General features: G+C 35.9%; 2 long non-coding RNA genes across 3 annotated transcripts in view; both read right to left on the bottom strand.

Moving 5' to 3' along the window:
* LOC139954144 (uncharacterized) overlaps nt 1-16,865 on the bottom strand; it is a 193,462-nt gene that overhangs the window by 150,946 nt on the left and 25,651 nt on the right. The window lies entirely within an intron of this gene.
* Nucleotides 7,506-12,388, bottom strand: LOC139934065 (uncharacterized). Its single transcript, XR_011785692.1, has 4 exons — nt 11,448-12,388; nt 10,533-10,688; nt 9,792-9,958; nt 7,506-9,036 (listed from the first exon to the last, which is right to left on the bottom strand). It is a non-coding gene; the product is annotated as an uncharacterized lncRNA (long non-coding RNA).

Here is a 16,865-nt window from a genome sequence, read left to right as displayed (position 1 = left end):
TATTAATTCAAAAAACCTTTTATATCACTACAAAGTATCATCCTTGGCCTTCCTTGAGAAAAAAAATTATTGCTTTAAATATCACCCTTGTGCTATTTTTGCACCATGCATTACAGTATGTTTTTAGAACTTGCAAAATCGACATTTTTACCCTATTTTTGGACCCCAAAATGTCAACTTGCCAGGGGTCTCAGAAAATTTTCCTTTCGTCTGTGATTAGGGCCAACATTGGTCTTTCCATATCTGGTGTCAAAAACTTGGGCAATTGTATCCTGTTGGGCCAGTACTGCCTCAAAACTAGACTTTTTTCCCCAAAACATGAAAAATGCCTTTTTAAGGGTCTTTCCACATAATATCGACATACGTGTCCATGGTAAAAGAAAAGGAATATTTTTTTTATACTTTGTGGATGGTAGGGACTTGGGGTGCAAATAAACAACATTAACATTTCAAATCATAATATAACACGTTGCCATGGTAACAGTTCATTTGTGTTTAGGCCACTTTGGGACGATATTGGGGAATGAAAAACTGTTTTTTTAAGTTAATATTTACAACTCCACCCCACCAAAAAACAAAAATATTTCATAAAACCTTTTACATCACTACAAAGTATCATCCTTGGCTTTACTTGAGACAAAAAATATTGCTATAAATTTCACCCTTGTGCTATTTTAAGAACGTGCATTACAGTATGTTTTTAGAGCTTGCAAATTCAACATTTTTACCATATTTTTTGCCCTCAAAATTCCATTTTTTCAGGGGTCTCAGAATATTTTCCTTTCGGTTTTGATCAGGGCCATAATTTGTCTTTTTATTTCTGGTAAGAAAGACTCGGGCAATTGTATCCTGATGTAACAGAACTGTCTCAAAAATAGACCCTTTTCCCCGAAAACATAGAGAAATGCATTTTGAAATATTTGCTTCATTTTGAATTTATAACATGAAAAAGTTAGCTATAATTCCATCAATCTGGCAGCTTTTTATAAGCACATTGTAGGTTTAGTGCATTACCAAACATTGATCAGGACTTGTTGATGACCTAAATCTTATAATTTGCCCCACCCCGGCCCTGGTCCAATCATATTTCTTGACATTGCATAAAATAAAATAACAGTTTTGCGAACAGCGCCTTTTTTTTTGAAAGTCACATTTTTTAATTCCCCTTGCACATCAAGAAAGTTTGTACTGTCTTTAATGTTTTGTTGGTTCTCGGAATATTTCCCTTTTTGTTTTGATTGGGCTATCATTATGGTTTGCATGTCTACTGGGGAGAAACACTTTGGTTTATTGTATCCTGTTGTGACACTTCTGCCTCAAAAATGGTAATTTTTCCAAAATTAATTAAAAATGCATTTTGAAGTTATCCCTTAGTTTGAATTGATAAAAAACAAAAACGAGCATGCTTGTTAAAAGAATATGGCACTGTTTCCATGCTCTTTAAGCCACTGAGTTCTTGTTTTGTCATAACTACTTTACCTAGTTGTACAGGTATGATTCACATTGCAAGAAGAGAAGTAGTGCGGTGAGCAATCTTTACTGTCCTTGTCTTTACATGGCCTTATAACAGTCTTCTTGGTCCCCTGCCCGCTACCGAACTAAACATTTTCATCCCATTCAGAACAAAGAGGCTCTAAAAGTGAGCAAGTACTGTATCCAAAGTATCTAACCATTTAGCCGCTGTACCGCCCAGCCGCATTATAGCGATACACTGTATGCGGTATGAGGAAACCTCGCTAGCTTGTGTTTGTAGAAAAAAAGGAACATCAAAAGAAAACTCGATAGTCATTAGTAGGTCTACGCATTTGTTAATATATCTAGTTGTTATAGATCGTTATTAATTCTCCCTTCACAGTTGACTTGTCAAAGCTAATGATGATGAAATAATTTAGCTCTTACGAAAAATAAAACGCTCATCAGTAAACAGGAAACTGTTCATCATTTATGATGATATTGTCGAAAATAACGCCTTCGCATTTAATCAGTATGAGCATTGAGCCAGACAAAAGCCTTGAAAAGCTATTGTGTTCATTTTATCCGTGCACAAAAGTATTCGCCATAAAAATTACCGTAGCCGTTTAACGAGAGGCATTTATTGTTCCCATGAGAACTTTTATACAAATATTACCGAAAGGGTAAAAAATTGTGCATACACATTAAGCCTTGGCTATCTTTTAAAATTTGAACTATGATTCCAGTAATTTACTGCAAGACTCTTGAGAAATTGGATTTCAGCAAACTCGGGCGGTGCAGGGACTAAAGGGCTAAATGGCCATTCACCTGCTTTGGCCTTCTGTAAGCAGTTCCCCCATCTATGGTGGGGTTCCTTTCAATTGTACTGTTGCAAACAATAAAAGAGTTGGTTTATTTAACGTGATAAATAACTCAATGTGATAAACAACTCAACGTTCTCAGAGACATATATAATAATTATGAATTAGTAAGATAGTGAATGGAAAAAATATCAAACTAGCCTGAATAGACTTTTGTCACTGCAAATGCATCTTACTTATTTATGTTCAGCAGGTGCAAGTTTTTACAACTTCTTTCAATGTTGTTTCATTAAAGGAACACGTTGCCTTGGATCGGTCGAGTTGGTATTTCAAAAGCGTTTGTAAACGTTTATTAAAAAATGCATATGATTAGAAAGATATTTTAAAAGTAGAATATAATGATCCATACAAGTATCACTCAAAAACATCTTTCTAACCATGCATTTTAAAACAAACCGTTACAAACGCATTTCAAAGACCAACTTAACCGATCCCAGGCAACGTGTTCCTTTTAAATAATCTCTTACGCTCATCTTGCAAATCATGAGTATCATTGTTTTTAATAAGATCTTGGCAAACTTTTCCAACACTTTTAAGCGGGCTTTTTAATTTCCCACGTTTGTGTTGGACATGATTGGATGCTCCAAACCATCTGCCGCAAACACAGAAACTACATTGTTTATGATCTCTATCTCTAAGAAAAACCAGTTTTTCAGACCCCAAAATCGGCCTAAAATGGCCAAAAAACAAAATGAGCCGTAACCATGGCAACGGGCTATATATAGAATTGAAAATGCAATTTTGTTTACTCGCACCCCAAGGCCCTTCAACCCACAAAGTATAAAAAAAATTCATTTTTTGACCGTGAGCAAGTATGTCAACTATTTACCTGAACTGACTCTTAACAGTTCATACTGTTGTAAATCTGTTCTGGTGGCTGTTATCCTTGCTCATCACAGAAATTTTTTAAAAATCCAGGTCAGTTAAGTTGATGTTCAAATATTTTATTTGCAGATATGGTTAAACAGAGTGAGATATATCTTCATGTTTGATGGGAAATCAAGCATCATCATTATTTGTGTCATGGTCGGTTCTGCACTTAAGCTTGCAAGAAGAAGATTGGAATCAGGTCAGTGCATTGTATCAATGAGAATGGGTCATTTTTATTTTTTATGCATAATTTACATGATGTTGTTAAATGGACAATGCAATCGCCACAGAAAACATAATATCAAAGATATCATGAGAGGCGTTATTTGGAGATGATGGAATCTCCTTTTGTGTGTATGTTGGTGAAGATAGAGACTATACATTCGTCAGAACCCCTGAAGAATGTGCCTATGAATATCATGAGAGGCGTTGTTTGCCAATATTAGTTATGGTAGCCTTGTTCTTTTTGTCTTGCCTTAAAAGGCGCACAATATGGCACAATCTTTAGGGAATCCATGTACCACATTGATTCCCAAAATTGCAACAAAGATTTTTCATCATGTACTCCTTACTTTACTTATCAATTAGGAAAACCTGAAGGGAAACTGACTTATGGTAGATCTTAAACAACTTAGGTTTGAACAAGGAAATGTTTACTAGAGCGGCCCACCTCAGAACAATTTTCTCTGTTCAAACCCCATTGCTTTACTTTACTTGCAGCAATCATTGAGAATGAGACATTTATAGGATGTGCGAGAAGATTTGCGACAAGATGTGCAGGGAGGCAGCCCAGCAGGCCTGATGGAAACACTGTTGAAGAGATTCGAGCCCTTAAAGAACCTTTTGATGCCAAGAAGCTTTTTTGTAGACACACAAGTTGCAGTCCTTCGAAAATTTAGGTAAACACAATTTAAGTTTTCTTTAACGTTCCAGGTTGTGTATGATTTTACTGTCCTTGTTTTTTAGAGAACTAAGGCCTTGTGTACTATCAAATTTTGCCTAAAATGTTTGAAAGGGTAAACTGTAAAACTTTGCTCTTAAAAATTACAGTAATTTACTGTCAGCTGAGTTGCCAGTAAGTAACTGTGATTTTACCGGCATAAATAAATTTTAAAACAAACAAGTAAAAACAGAGTTTGGAGTTTTAACACATTTCTATTACACCACAACTAGCCAACTTGACGTAAAGTGATTTGTGTGTAAACGGATTTTGTACAGTATGCAGTTCATTTAATTAGGCATATTGAAGAATATTGATGTAAACACACTGCTTACTGCATGGATGTTTTGTTCAAGCTAAATCACACAGCAGGTGAATTATTTTACAAAGATGTAACAGAAATGAGACAAACTCAGCTTCTTTGTGTTACCTGTGATCATCACTTGTCTAATCCATACAACGAAATTAGTAAAGGATCTTTTTCAAGTACAAAAGATTTTGAAATTTTGAAAAGCTTTGTGTGTTGGGCGCAAAAGCTAATGTACGCCAAATTGAATTATGTGGAACACAATTGGCATAGCTATTATTAACAGCGCGTATTACACACCGACCGACGCGCAAAAAAACGCAAATGAAACAATGTCACACTGTCTATACCTGGTAAATTAAGTTGCTTTAAACATAAGGGCATTTATGAACGGGAATAAAAGAGTAGTGACTCGATATCTAAAGCGGACGTTTAAATCCTTGCAGGGTCGTTACGGTGCAATAAAGGCCCTCACCTTCCGCTCAAGCCTTTATCACATGGCCACAACCCTACCAGTTTTAAACGTCCGTTTAAGAACTCGTCGCCTACTCTTTGATTCCCTTATTAATTTCATTGTGTATTCCAAATGTAGGGCAACAGATCTACGAATCATTGTATGTGTTTGTTTTTCTTGTCCCAGTGCTAACTAAATTAACCATAATAATAACGTGGCCTTTGTGTACTTATCAAATTTGTACAAAGCTATTGGGTTAGTTACTAAAATTTGTACTTACCAAGGTTTGCCTGAAATTGTGTATTAGGTCTTGTGTACTGATAAGATTTTGCATGAAATTATTAAATTTGCCAGAAATTGTGTACAAGGCTATTGTACATCAGCCTCCTTTACTTAAATTTAAACTTTGCCGAAAATGTTTGTACAGTGCTTTATACAGCCTTGTGTACTTATAAAACTTTGCCTGAAAAAGTGTTCAAATGTGCTACTTGTATAGCATTTGCTACAAAATGTGTACAAGGCTTGTGTGTTTGGAAATGTGTTTAAAGCCATTATACACTTTCCGTACAGAAAAAACACTTTGCTTGAAAATGTAAGAGCTAGTACTTATTAGACTGGTGCATATGCCTTGTGTAGTTGTCAAATGTTGCTTGAAAATGTTTACAAGGCCTCGTGTACTTTTTCTCCTAAAATTATCAAATTTTGCCTGAAACTGTATCTCAGGCCTATATAATAATAATAATATAGCCTTGTACAGTTGCCATATTTTGCCTGAACGTTATCAAACCTTGCCTGAATCTGACAAGGCTTAGGAAATGTGTGTTATCAAGTTTGGTTGACAATGTTTGTGTTGAAAACTATAGCCTTGTGTACAAATTCTGAACTATCACATTTTGCCTGAAAAGATGTACAGGCCTTGCGTACTTACAAAAGTGTTGTTCTTAAACTAAAACTGTTGAACTTATGTGTACAAGACTGTAGCCTTGTGTAATAATTAAATTTTACCTGAAATTATCAAATTTTGCCTGAAACACAATAGGAAACATTTTGTCTTTATTGGATTTGCAGTTGTTTGATTTTTGTATGAACAATTTACTCTTTTGTCACCAAAATCATTAATTTTTTACATTTTCACAGACAAATTGTTCACTTTGTACAATTGTTTTAATGATTCTTATTTTTAATCAATCAAAAACTCGATGTAGCTTTACGAGCACAGTTTTTGCATTACCAAAAGGAACCTTTGTCGAAAACTTCCACTTTTCCTTCAAAATCGAAACATGGAAATATGCAACTAAAGTTTGTGTTTCTCTATCTCAGTTATTTTTACTAAGTTACAATTGAACAAAGCAACATTTAAGTTGTTCATTTCATGAAACTCATTCTTTTAGCTTCAAAATTAGCTTTGCGATGGATTTACTACATAAAACTCCACATTTGTGAAATAATAACAGACATATTGGCAAAAGCATTAATATTGTTTCAGATGGCACTTTATTCTCCACCAAACTGTCACTTGAACGATCTTCAATAATTTTAAGACACAAAGTACAAAATGTTTCAAAAAAATTTAAACAGTGATTTTCTTGAAAAATAAATTTTGTCGTTAATGTACAAATAATAAACGGAATATGAAAAAGTCACTTTGACTATGAGCAGTGCCAATTGGCACCCTTCATGAAGAGTCTATACTCCTATGTACAGAGAGTAAAATGAATACAAAAAGGCAAACCATAAAGTCAGTTTGGCTATGAGGGGTGCCAATTGGCACCCTTCATGAAGAGTCTATACTCCTATGTACAGAGAGTAAATTGAGTACAAAAAGACAAACAATAAAGTAACTTGGCTATGAGGGGTGCCGATTGGCACCCTTCATGAAGAGTCTATACTCCTATGTACAGAGAGTAAAATGAATACAAAAAGGCATACCATAAAGTCAGTTTGGCTATGAGGGGTGCCAATTGGCACCCTTCATGAAGAGTCTATACTCCTATGTACAGAGAGTAAATTGAGTACAAAAAGACAAACAATAAAGTAACTTGGCTATGAGGGGTGCCGATTGGCACCCTTCATGAAGAGTCTATACTCCTATGTACAGAGAGTAAATTGAGTACAAAAAGACAAACAATAAAGTAACTTGGCTATGAGGGGTGCCAAATGGCACCCTTCATGAGGAGTCTATCAGAGACTGAAATGAATACAAAAAGGCAAACCATAAAAATGCTTTGGCTATGAGGGGTGCCAATTGGCACCCTTCATGAAGAGTCTATACTCCTATGTACAGAGAGTAAAATGAATACAAAAAGACAAACAATAAAGTAACTTGGCTATGAGGGGTGCCGATTGGCACCCTTCATGAAGAGTCTATACTCCTATGTACAGAGAGTAAATTGAGTACAAAAAGACAAACAATAAAGTAACTTGGCTATGAGGGGTGCCAAATGGCACCCTTCATGAGGAGTCTATCAGAGACTGAAATGAATACAAAAAGGCAAACCATAAAAATGCTTTGGCTATGAGGGGTGCCAATTGGCACCCTTCATGAAGAGTCTATACTTCTATGTACAGAGAGTAAAATGAATACAAAAAGACAAACAATAAAGTAACTTGGCTATGAGGGGTGCCGATTGGCACCCTTCATGAAGAGTCTATACTCCTATGTACAGAGAGTAAAATGAATACAAAAAGGCATACAGTAAAGTCAGTTTGGCTATGAGGGGTGCCGATTGGCACCCTTCATGAAGAGTCTATACTCCTATGTACAGAGAGTAAAATGAATACAAAAAGACAAACAATAAAGTCAGTTTGGCTATGAGGGGTGCCGATTGGCACCCTTCATGAAGAGTCTATACTCCTATGTACAGAGAGTAAATTGAGTACAAAAAGACTAACAATAAAGTAACTTGGCTATGAGGGGTGCCGATTGGCACCCTTCATGAAGAGTCTATACTCCTATGTACAGAGAGTAAAATGAATACAAAAAGGCATACAGTAAAGTCAGTTTGGCTATGAGGGGTGCCAATTGGCACCCTTCATGAAGAGTCTATACTCCTATGTACAGAGAGTAAAATGAATACAAAAAGGCATACAGTAAAGTCAGTTTGGCTATGAGGGGTGCCGATTGGCACCCTTCATGAAGAGTCTATACTCCTATGTACAGAGAGTAAATTGAGTACAAAAAGACAAACAATAAAGTAACTTGGCTATGAGGGGTGCCGATTGGCACCCTTCATGAAGAGTCTATACTCCTATCCACAGAGAGTAAAATGAATACAAAAAGGCATACAGTAAAGTCAGTTTGGCTATGAGGGGTGCCAATTGGCACCCTTCATGAAGAGTCTATACTCCTATCCACAGAGAGTAAAATGAATACAAAAAGGCAAACCATAAAGTTGCTTTGGGTATGAGGGGTGCCGATTGGCACCCTTCATGAGTAGTCTATACTCTTATGTACAGAGAGTAAAATGAATACAAAAAGACAAACAATAAAGTAACTTGGCTATGAGGGGTGCCGATTGGCACCTTTCATAAAGATTCTATACTACTATGTACCGAGAGTAAAATTAATACAAAAAGGCAAACCATACAGTTGTTTTGGCTATGAGGGGTGCCAATTGGCACCCTTCATGAGGAGTCTATCGGAGAGTAAAATGAATACAAACAGGCAAACCATAAAGTTGCTTTGGCTATGAGGGGTGCCAATTGGCACCCTTTATGAAGAGTCTATACTCATGTACAGAGAGTAAAATGAATACAAAAATACACTCTATTAAATCACAGTGGCTACATGAGGGGTGCCAAAACGGGCTAACTAAAAAGCCCATTTTTATAACTGAAAAAAATGCACCCTAGCCCCACAAATGATTTCTTTGTTCAACTTTGAACCCAACACAGGAATAAAGATTAGGTAATAATATTAGCAGGAACCAATTTACATGTAAAACTAAGGTTTCTGACTGAATTATTTAGTTTCTGTCTGATTCGTAATCATACACATCGTTAGGCCCAGGTGCTGGACTGCTTTCAATGTTTACAGCAGGATGGCACAAGCTGGATAAATCTTGCAGAGAAGTGAAACAGTTTGCAGAGTCATCTTCCATTGCCACACAGTTTCGTGCTACCAGTCATGTACCTGTGTTTTAGTTTATTAAAAAAAAATAAAGAATAAAAATATTTGCTCACTTTCAATGTTTTATTCTTATAGCCTATTATGAAGAAACTCATCAATAGAAAGAATGCATTCAATCGAGCACAAATGGAACATAAACATTAACAATCCAAAGGTATAAAGCAAAGAACGCAAGAACAAAAATGGACCAGTCAGTTATGTTCGAAACATTTTATTCAGTTTTTTTTAATTTAAAACAGACGTTTCTCGCTTTTTCAAAACGCGGCCGTTCACCGTAACAAGCCCGACCTGCAAACATGATGCAGATATTGAAGCAGAAGTTGGTCGTTGTAGCACAGGTCGTCATGAATATTATCTAAAATGGTTGTTGAACATTGACAACAAAATTCAAGAACATGGCACTCTTGAATATTCTCAGCCCCTTTTTATTTCTTTTACAATCCACCATAAAGGTTTAAATGACACTGCAGCCGATCTTCTCGGTACAATGCATCCTATGGATACAGAACTTAACTCGTATTAAGTTCTAAGATTAGTCCAAAGTTTAGGAGAGTTTGGTGAAGTCAACGGTTGTGGGCACCTTTCGGTATAGTTGTCAAAGACCACTAGGTGTAATATGCATAAAATAATGTGAAAATTTTGACTCGTTTGGTCATAAAGTTGCAAGAGTATGATGAAAGTCTTTTTAACATTTGATTGAGAAATTACCCCTTTCGTAAATAAACAGTTTATATTTGAAAAATAAATTTGTTACTTACCGGATTTTATACCTTTGATGACCTTTGTAATGAAAGTCAATTGCTGGCAGTCTGTCAAGATGCGGTGGACTTGTAGTTGCTGGGGTACTTGTAAAGCGTGTGTCCGGTGAGCTTGGCAGATACATTCGTCGACGTGAAGTTTGCCACAAACGAGTCTCTTCCTACTCCTGTTGAAAATGTTTATTTTTAAGTCTTGTTTAGGTTACGTTGCTTTAAAAAAAATGGTATGGGGGGGGGGGGCTTCAAATACAGATGTAAACAATGCAACGTGTTTTGATCAACCCATCACTCTAATTTTGTTTGGTTTTATTTATTTAGTAACAAGCAATCCCCACCACACACTGCATGGCGATTTACATTTTTACATTCTATGGTGCATTTGTCGGTGCATGTTCATCAAGGGAAGAGTTATCATGCATGTGGCTGTAGGAAAACCAATGTGAGAGGAATGATGCCGGAAAAAAACACAGTTTGATGGCATAAAGAATTATTGTGTGCATCAAGGGGGAAAGGAACGCACTCCTTGTGTTCATATGGTGTGAGTAGTTTTGTATATCCATATTAAAAATTATCAAGCTTTTCAAATGTGTGACGATTTCGGCGGTTTCGTTTTCATAGATGTAGAACTGTACTTTTCGAAGAACCATCATATGGAAAAACCGCAGGCTACTCCAACAACCCTAAAGCTATGTTTTCATCTTATCAATCCCATATGTACATATTTAATCATACAGTACTTACACTTTTTCTGAGAAGCTTTCCAGTGATGTTAACGTTGTCGTCGCTACAGTGAGTGGTTGGTAAACCGTGTTTGAAAAATGTCCCCATCTGCTCCTGAAGATGCAGCCCAAACTCCTCCTTGACGGGTCTTATCTGTTGACAATCCCATGACACAACCTGCACTCAAAAAAAGAATGTTAAAAAAGTGATGTAAAAAAAATATGTTTACGACAAACACGTTTAATGAGTAAAACGGGCATTTTACATTAGTTGTGAAAAGTTCATTAACGGAAACTAGTTTCAATTTATTACGTAAATTTTACTAAAGTAAATGAAAAGGTTAACATGTGAGCGGTATAAGTTACCAAACTATTAATGTAAAACTACTGAGATATGAAGCAAAATAATCTGGCAGTGGAGGCCATTTCGAATTTCAAGATGGCCGCCACATGTTCTGAAACTTTTTATACCACTGGATTTCTACACCATAAAATGTAGGTAACTAAATAATTGTTTACATTACCTCCATGGTTAGGCCCACCCAAAGATTAAGTAAACAAAATTTAAGTAAACTTCTACCCAACGATGATTTAACCCAACGCATTTTGTAAAATAGAATTACATGTATGCATGAAAACATAGATTCAGATGTCCGATTGTCCCTGGCCGGCTGTCAATGGTGTTGACAATAAGGTTAATTACTCCCCCCTAGCCCTATATGGATTACCTCCGTAGTTGGTGCATGGTGGTGAACCACCCTTGGTCGTGGGTGTTTGTAAACCATGGTTAAACTATCAATAAGTTCATTTCATATGCACTTCGATGAGTCTTAATTTTATGCCATTCAACTCACAAGAATAGTCAAAGTGTAGTAAATGAACAAGTATGGCTGATATCATGTTATAACTAACTTCGATAAAGTTGTTTGCGTTTTACCTTAATGGTGTCTCTCAATGTCGGTACTCGTGGACGGCTGATCGTGCGAATAAACATGCTATTAAACGGACAACTTCTTCACTGCGTTGCACACCTTGCCATTGTTTTAGCAAACGCTATCACCAGATGCCGAACTCGAATTTGAACAGAACCAAACACTTATCTTATTTTTTCGAGCCACTACACCTGAGATTCGTCATCTTCTCTGCCAAGGGAACATGTGTCGATTGAACGCGGTTGAAAGGAGGGAAAATAACCTAATGCTATAGTTCTTGCGCCAATGCTCCGGAAATGCCAATGTTTACAAATATGACGTAACTGTGTAACCGCTTTGCCTTATCAATGGTCTTAACGGTGCATCACTTTTTGCAATACAGTCCCGATAATAAGCACTGGTTCTTAAGTCGAACAAAAAGTTGGGGGATGTTGGTACTGTACGAGTAGAACAATGAGAAAGAGGGAATTCATTCACACCTCCTAAAGGCAGTGTCAAGGTCGTCCGGTTGTCGCTTAAGGTGCACTACCTCTTTTGAAAAATGTGCACACCCGGTCCATAATGGACGGAGGGAGACAGGTGGAAACATGATGCATGTTTTTGAACAAGTGATTTTGAACAAGAGTAAAAATAATTTGTATTGAAAGCATTCGCATGAGGCAACTGTTGTGCAACCAAAATGTACATGTACATAGTTTATTACTCCATGTAGAAACAAATGGCACAGAGTAATGTGACCGCAGGCGCTGACCGCAGAACAGCACTGTTTATCTTGGACATTACTGCCTACTTGACCATTTTCTGTGCTGTACACTAAAGTATAGGCATCAAAAACAGTACAGAGTATACCAAGTTGTACAATAATTTAACTTAACAGCATTAGCTAAAGGAAAAGGAATAACGGACGGACTAATTCAAAGTTCGGGTGTTTAGCAATTCTAGAAAAAAAAAATACAAGAAACTGTTACGGCAAATGTCTAATTCATGACATCTTGGATTTGTCAAACCATGATGGAGGAAGAAATTAGGAGCCACTAGTATAATATGAAACCGTAATTTGGTGTAATGTTAGGGCCTACTCCAAAACGCTGTTGTGACATCACAAACTGAAGTAGGCCTTATTCAAAAAGCACATCAGGTGTCTTGACCATGCAGCAAAGATTCAAAATTGTGTTTTCCCGCCGATAACTGCAAAACCGGATGGCAATAACGTTTTGTGCTTAATTGTGTTGCACAAAAGTGCGTGTGTGTTTGTTGTGTGTTGTTGTTTTTAGTTTTTTGTGTTTTTTATAATTCAAATTAGGGGATGTTATGCCAATCGATGCATAAACTCGATAATGTGATAATGTAATGTATACATTCGTGATCCAGCGTTTTCATGAACTTGACTATTTTATGTTAAAAAAGGTTTTTCTCAACTGAATGCAAATGAAGCATATACTAAAAAAAACATAAAAAAACATGTTGTTATGAAGTAGTATAGGAGCTAACAGAGCAGCATTTTTTCTAAGTGCCGAACGATCACTTTATACGTCGCATACATGTGGTGTAAAAACTAGCTGTCATATCCATGTCTTTTCTTTATGATTTTTTATAAATTCGTTTCCCCATTTAATGACAGCTTGAAACCGAGTTGTAAATAACTATCCTGCTGAGGTGGCATCTAGAAACGCCTTACACAGGCCATAGAGCAAGGAGGTTTTATCATAGAGTAAGGGTTTTATCAATGCTTGACCCATGGAGGAAGACATGCTTGACCGGAGCTGGGCATTGTTTATCTTTGGCCAATGGTGTTAACTAATGAACCATTTCCTGTGTCATGCGCTGAAGTATAGGTATCAAAAACAACACAGCATGCATGCCACACAAACCATAGAGCAAGGAAACCAAGATGTAAAATAATTTAGCTTAACTGCATTGGCTATGGGAAAAGGAATAACGGACGGAGTAATTCAAAGTTTGGATGTTTAATTATTCTAGAAAAAAAATACAAACAAATGCTACGGCAAATGTCTAATTCATGACGTCTTGGATTTGTAAAACCATGATTGAGGAATTGAAATTAGTAAAACTAACATCGAATTTTTTTTTTTAACAAGCCATTTTTAATAATATGAACATGTAATTTTATTTTATTTTAGCGCCGACTCTAAAACGCTGTTGTGACATCACAAACTGTAGGCCTTATTCAGTAAGCACAGGTGTCTTCACCATGCAGCAAAGATTCAAAATTGTGTTTTCCCGATGGCAATAACGTTTAGTGCATAATTGTGTTGCACAAAGGGGGGGGGGAGGTTTTTTTTTATAATATCAAATTATGAGATGTTATGCCAATCGATGTATAAACTAAAAAACGTGATAATGCATAATGTAACACTCATACCGTGATCAAGCGTTTCCATGGACTTGACTAAATAAAAAATAAAAAACGGATTTTCTCAACTGAATGCTAATGATGTATTATTATACTAAAACAAAACACAAACAAAAACATGTTGTGATGAAGTAGTATATGAGCTAACAGAGCAGCATACATGTGGTGTAACAACTAGCTGTATATCCATGTCTTTTCTTTATGAATTAAACAACAAAGAAATTCCCCATTTAATGACAGGTTGAAACCGAGTTGTAAATAAACATCCTGCTGAGGTGGCATCTAGAAACGCACATATACACAGGCTGACTCTGTACATAGCCGGTTATTATCAATGCTTGACCGGAGCTGAGCATACTTTCTGTGTTATGCACTGAAGTATAGGTATAAAAAAAAACACAGCATGCAGGTCACGGGGACAATACCAAGATTTAAAAATAATTTAGCTTAACTGCATTGGCTATGGTAAAAATAATACCGGACGGAGTAACTTTTAAGTGTTTCGTTGTTGAAGAAGTTTTCCAAACGACTGATTTGCATTGTGAAAAACTACTTCTATATAATCATTCCCTACAGAGTTAGAAAGAGTACATTCATTACATTTTTCTTCAAACCATTTTGGAGAGCGTATTAATTGAATGATTTGATTTTCTTGACTTAAGTATCTGGGCCAGAAGGTGCGTATAGTTGAGCAAGGCCTCTGTCCAAGCGATCAGTATTGTATTCCATAATATCAATAAATTGCACGTCATAGAAGTTTTCCAAAGAATTAGGAAAAAATCGTATAGATGACGAGAATCTAATTAACTGTAAGGATGAAAACGATATAAAACAAACTTTAACCATAAGATTCAGTCTGCCAATAACATCATTTGAAATACTTTGTTTATTGGAAAATACTTTCTTTCTTTTTGTCAGACTTTACTTTTAATTTCCCTTGCACACTTTGTTGCTCCGTGGTATCACCATCAACAAGGTCATGCTTGTTTGATCTTATTGCGTACGGATAAGAGCGGCCTGGAACTTCTCTACCCCAAGAGGGCGTTTTAATTTGGATTTAATGTTTGTTTTTTTAATTGAAATCACAATAATGGAAAAAAACGGTCCAGAAACAATACGAATCACCAGAGGTAAGCAGATTTTGTGTATAGAAAAGAAAGTTGTGTAAGATAATATATTTTAATGGGTTTCTTAAATTTGACAATTTCGTTCAACTTAAAGGAACACGTTGCCTTGGATCGGTCGAGTTGGTCTTTGAAAAGCGTTTGTAACCGTTTTTTATAAAATGCATATGGGTAGGAAGATGTTGCAAAAGTAAAATACAATGATCCACACAAACATGCCTCGAAATTGCGTGGTTTTCCTTTTACCTCGTCGACTAACACGTCGGCCATTTATGGGGGTCAAAATTTTGACTCCCATAAATGGCCGACCGTGTTAGTTCGCACAGTAGAAGGAAAACCACGCAATTTCGAGGCAAACTTGTGTGGATCATTGTATTCTACTTTTAAAACATCTTCCCAACCATATGCATTATATAAAAAACGGTTACAAACGCTTTTGTTTTGACCAACTCGTCCGATCCAAGGCAACGTGTTCCTTTAAGCATACAACCTGTTCAAGTGTGTGTTTTTCTTGTTAAGGTAAATTCAAGTTTGAAATAGGTTCAGGGCAACAATTTTATCAATTACAGGTTCAAAATTTTGTTTACCTTTTTTTGGTTAAGCATAGCAACTTTTCTAGAAGATATTAACATTATTTTGGGAGAACAAAATAAATGTCGGGTGCACAAACTAAACCAGAAAGAGGAAAAGATAGATTTATTATCCCTTGCTGCTCAAAAACCAAAAGAAAAAGAGGAAAGGTGATTTGTTTATCCATTGAAACTCAAGCACGACAACATGTGCGATATAATGCAACAAATAAGTGGAATTAATCAATGTTTTAAATGTTAGCATAGAAACATTAGATTGATTCGTTAAATCTCTAGCGTATTTTCACGATTTTGTGGAGAAAATAGTAAAACAAAAATTTGTCGGTTTAAAATCTGGATTCGAGAGCAATTTTCAGACCATAATGACGATTTTCCCTGTAAATTTAAAAAAATAGCAAAATATTTAAAGATGCAAATAAATGTACGTGAACCTGTTGTACGTGAATCATGTCCTATGATCACTGCACCAAGAAAATCGGCAGCAAATTCCAAAATGGCAACACAAATAAATACTAAAAAACAATATTTTTTCCTTGCGACAAACTGTGAAATAATGCTTCAAATTGAAGTTGATACCCTTGCATATGCATTACGCGAAATATTTGTAACTGGCGCGATATATATCATTGTTGAAAAATTAGTACGTATAATCAAATGGGGATAACATAAGGAAGTTAATTGGATACAATTCCACAATAACGTTTTATGGACAAACTGCTTAAATACAACCTACGCTCTGTGTTTTTCAAACCAACTGATTTTCCAATAATTCCCCCCTTTTGTGTGTGTGTGTTACGAAATAGTGGAAGAAATAATTACCAATATCAATGACAATAATTTGTGTTACTGTCTTACAGAGAACAGGTGCACGGAAAAGGTCTTTAAGATGTTACGAGGCACTGTTTGTGAATTCCTTCCTCATGGATGAACTATGATGAAATGCTGACCCCGTGCCGGTTAATTTTCTGTCTGAGACATCTTCGTGTTTGTTTGTTTGTTTGTTTGTTTGTCGTTTGAGTGATAATAGCTGCGCCTAACTTTCTTTCTGATGTTTTTAACACTTTTTTACAAATAAAAATACTTAACATAAGTAACAGTTTTTGTTGTGTAGTAATATTATGTTTACTTTGAACACAGACAGAAAACAAAACGCCAAAGATTATTTAAACAATTTTTTCGTGAAAACACAATCATGTCAGATGTGATCGTGACCCGACAATCTGGTTCTTTAAATTATGTGTTTTAACAAACGTATTTATTGTTGTAATCTTTATATGTTTGTTTTGGTGTTTGTTGGTTTGTTTGGTTGTTTTTGGTTTGTTTCACCCCTTGTTT

Source organism: Asterias amurensis, chromosome 2 (assembly GCF_032118995.1).
Source record: "Asterias amurensis chromosome 2, ASM3211899v1".
NCBI classification, from domain to species: Eukaryota; Metazoa; Echinodermata; class Asteroidea; order Forcipulatida; family Asteriidae; genus Asterias; species Asterias amurensis.
This window is presented reverse-complemented; position numbering and strand designations above follow the sequence as displayed.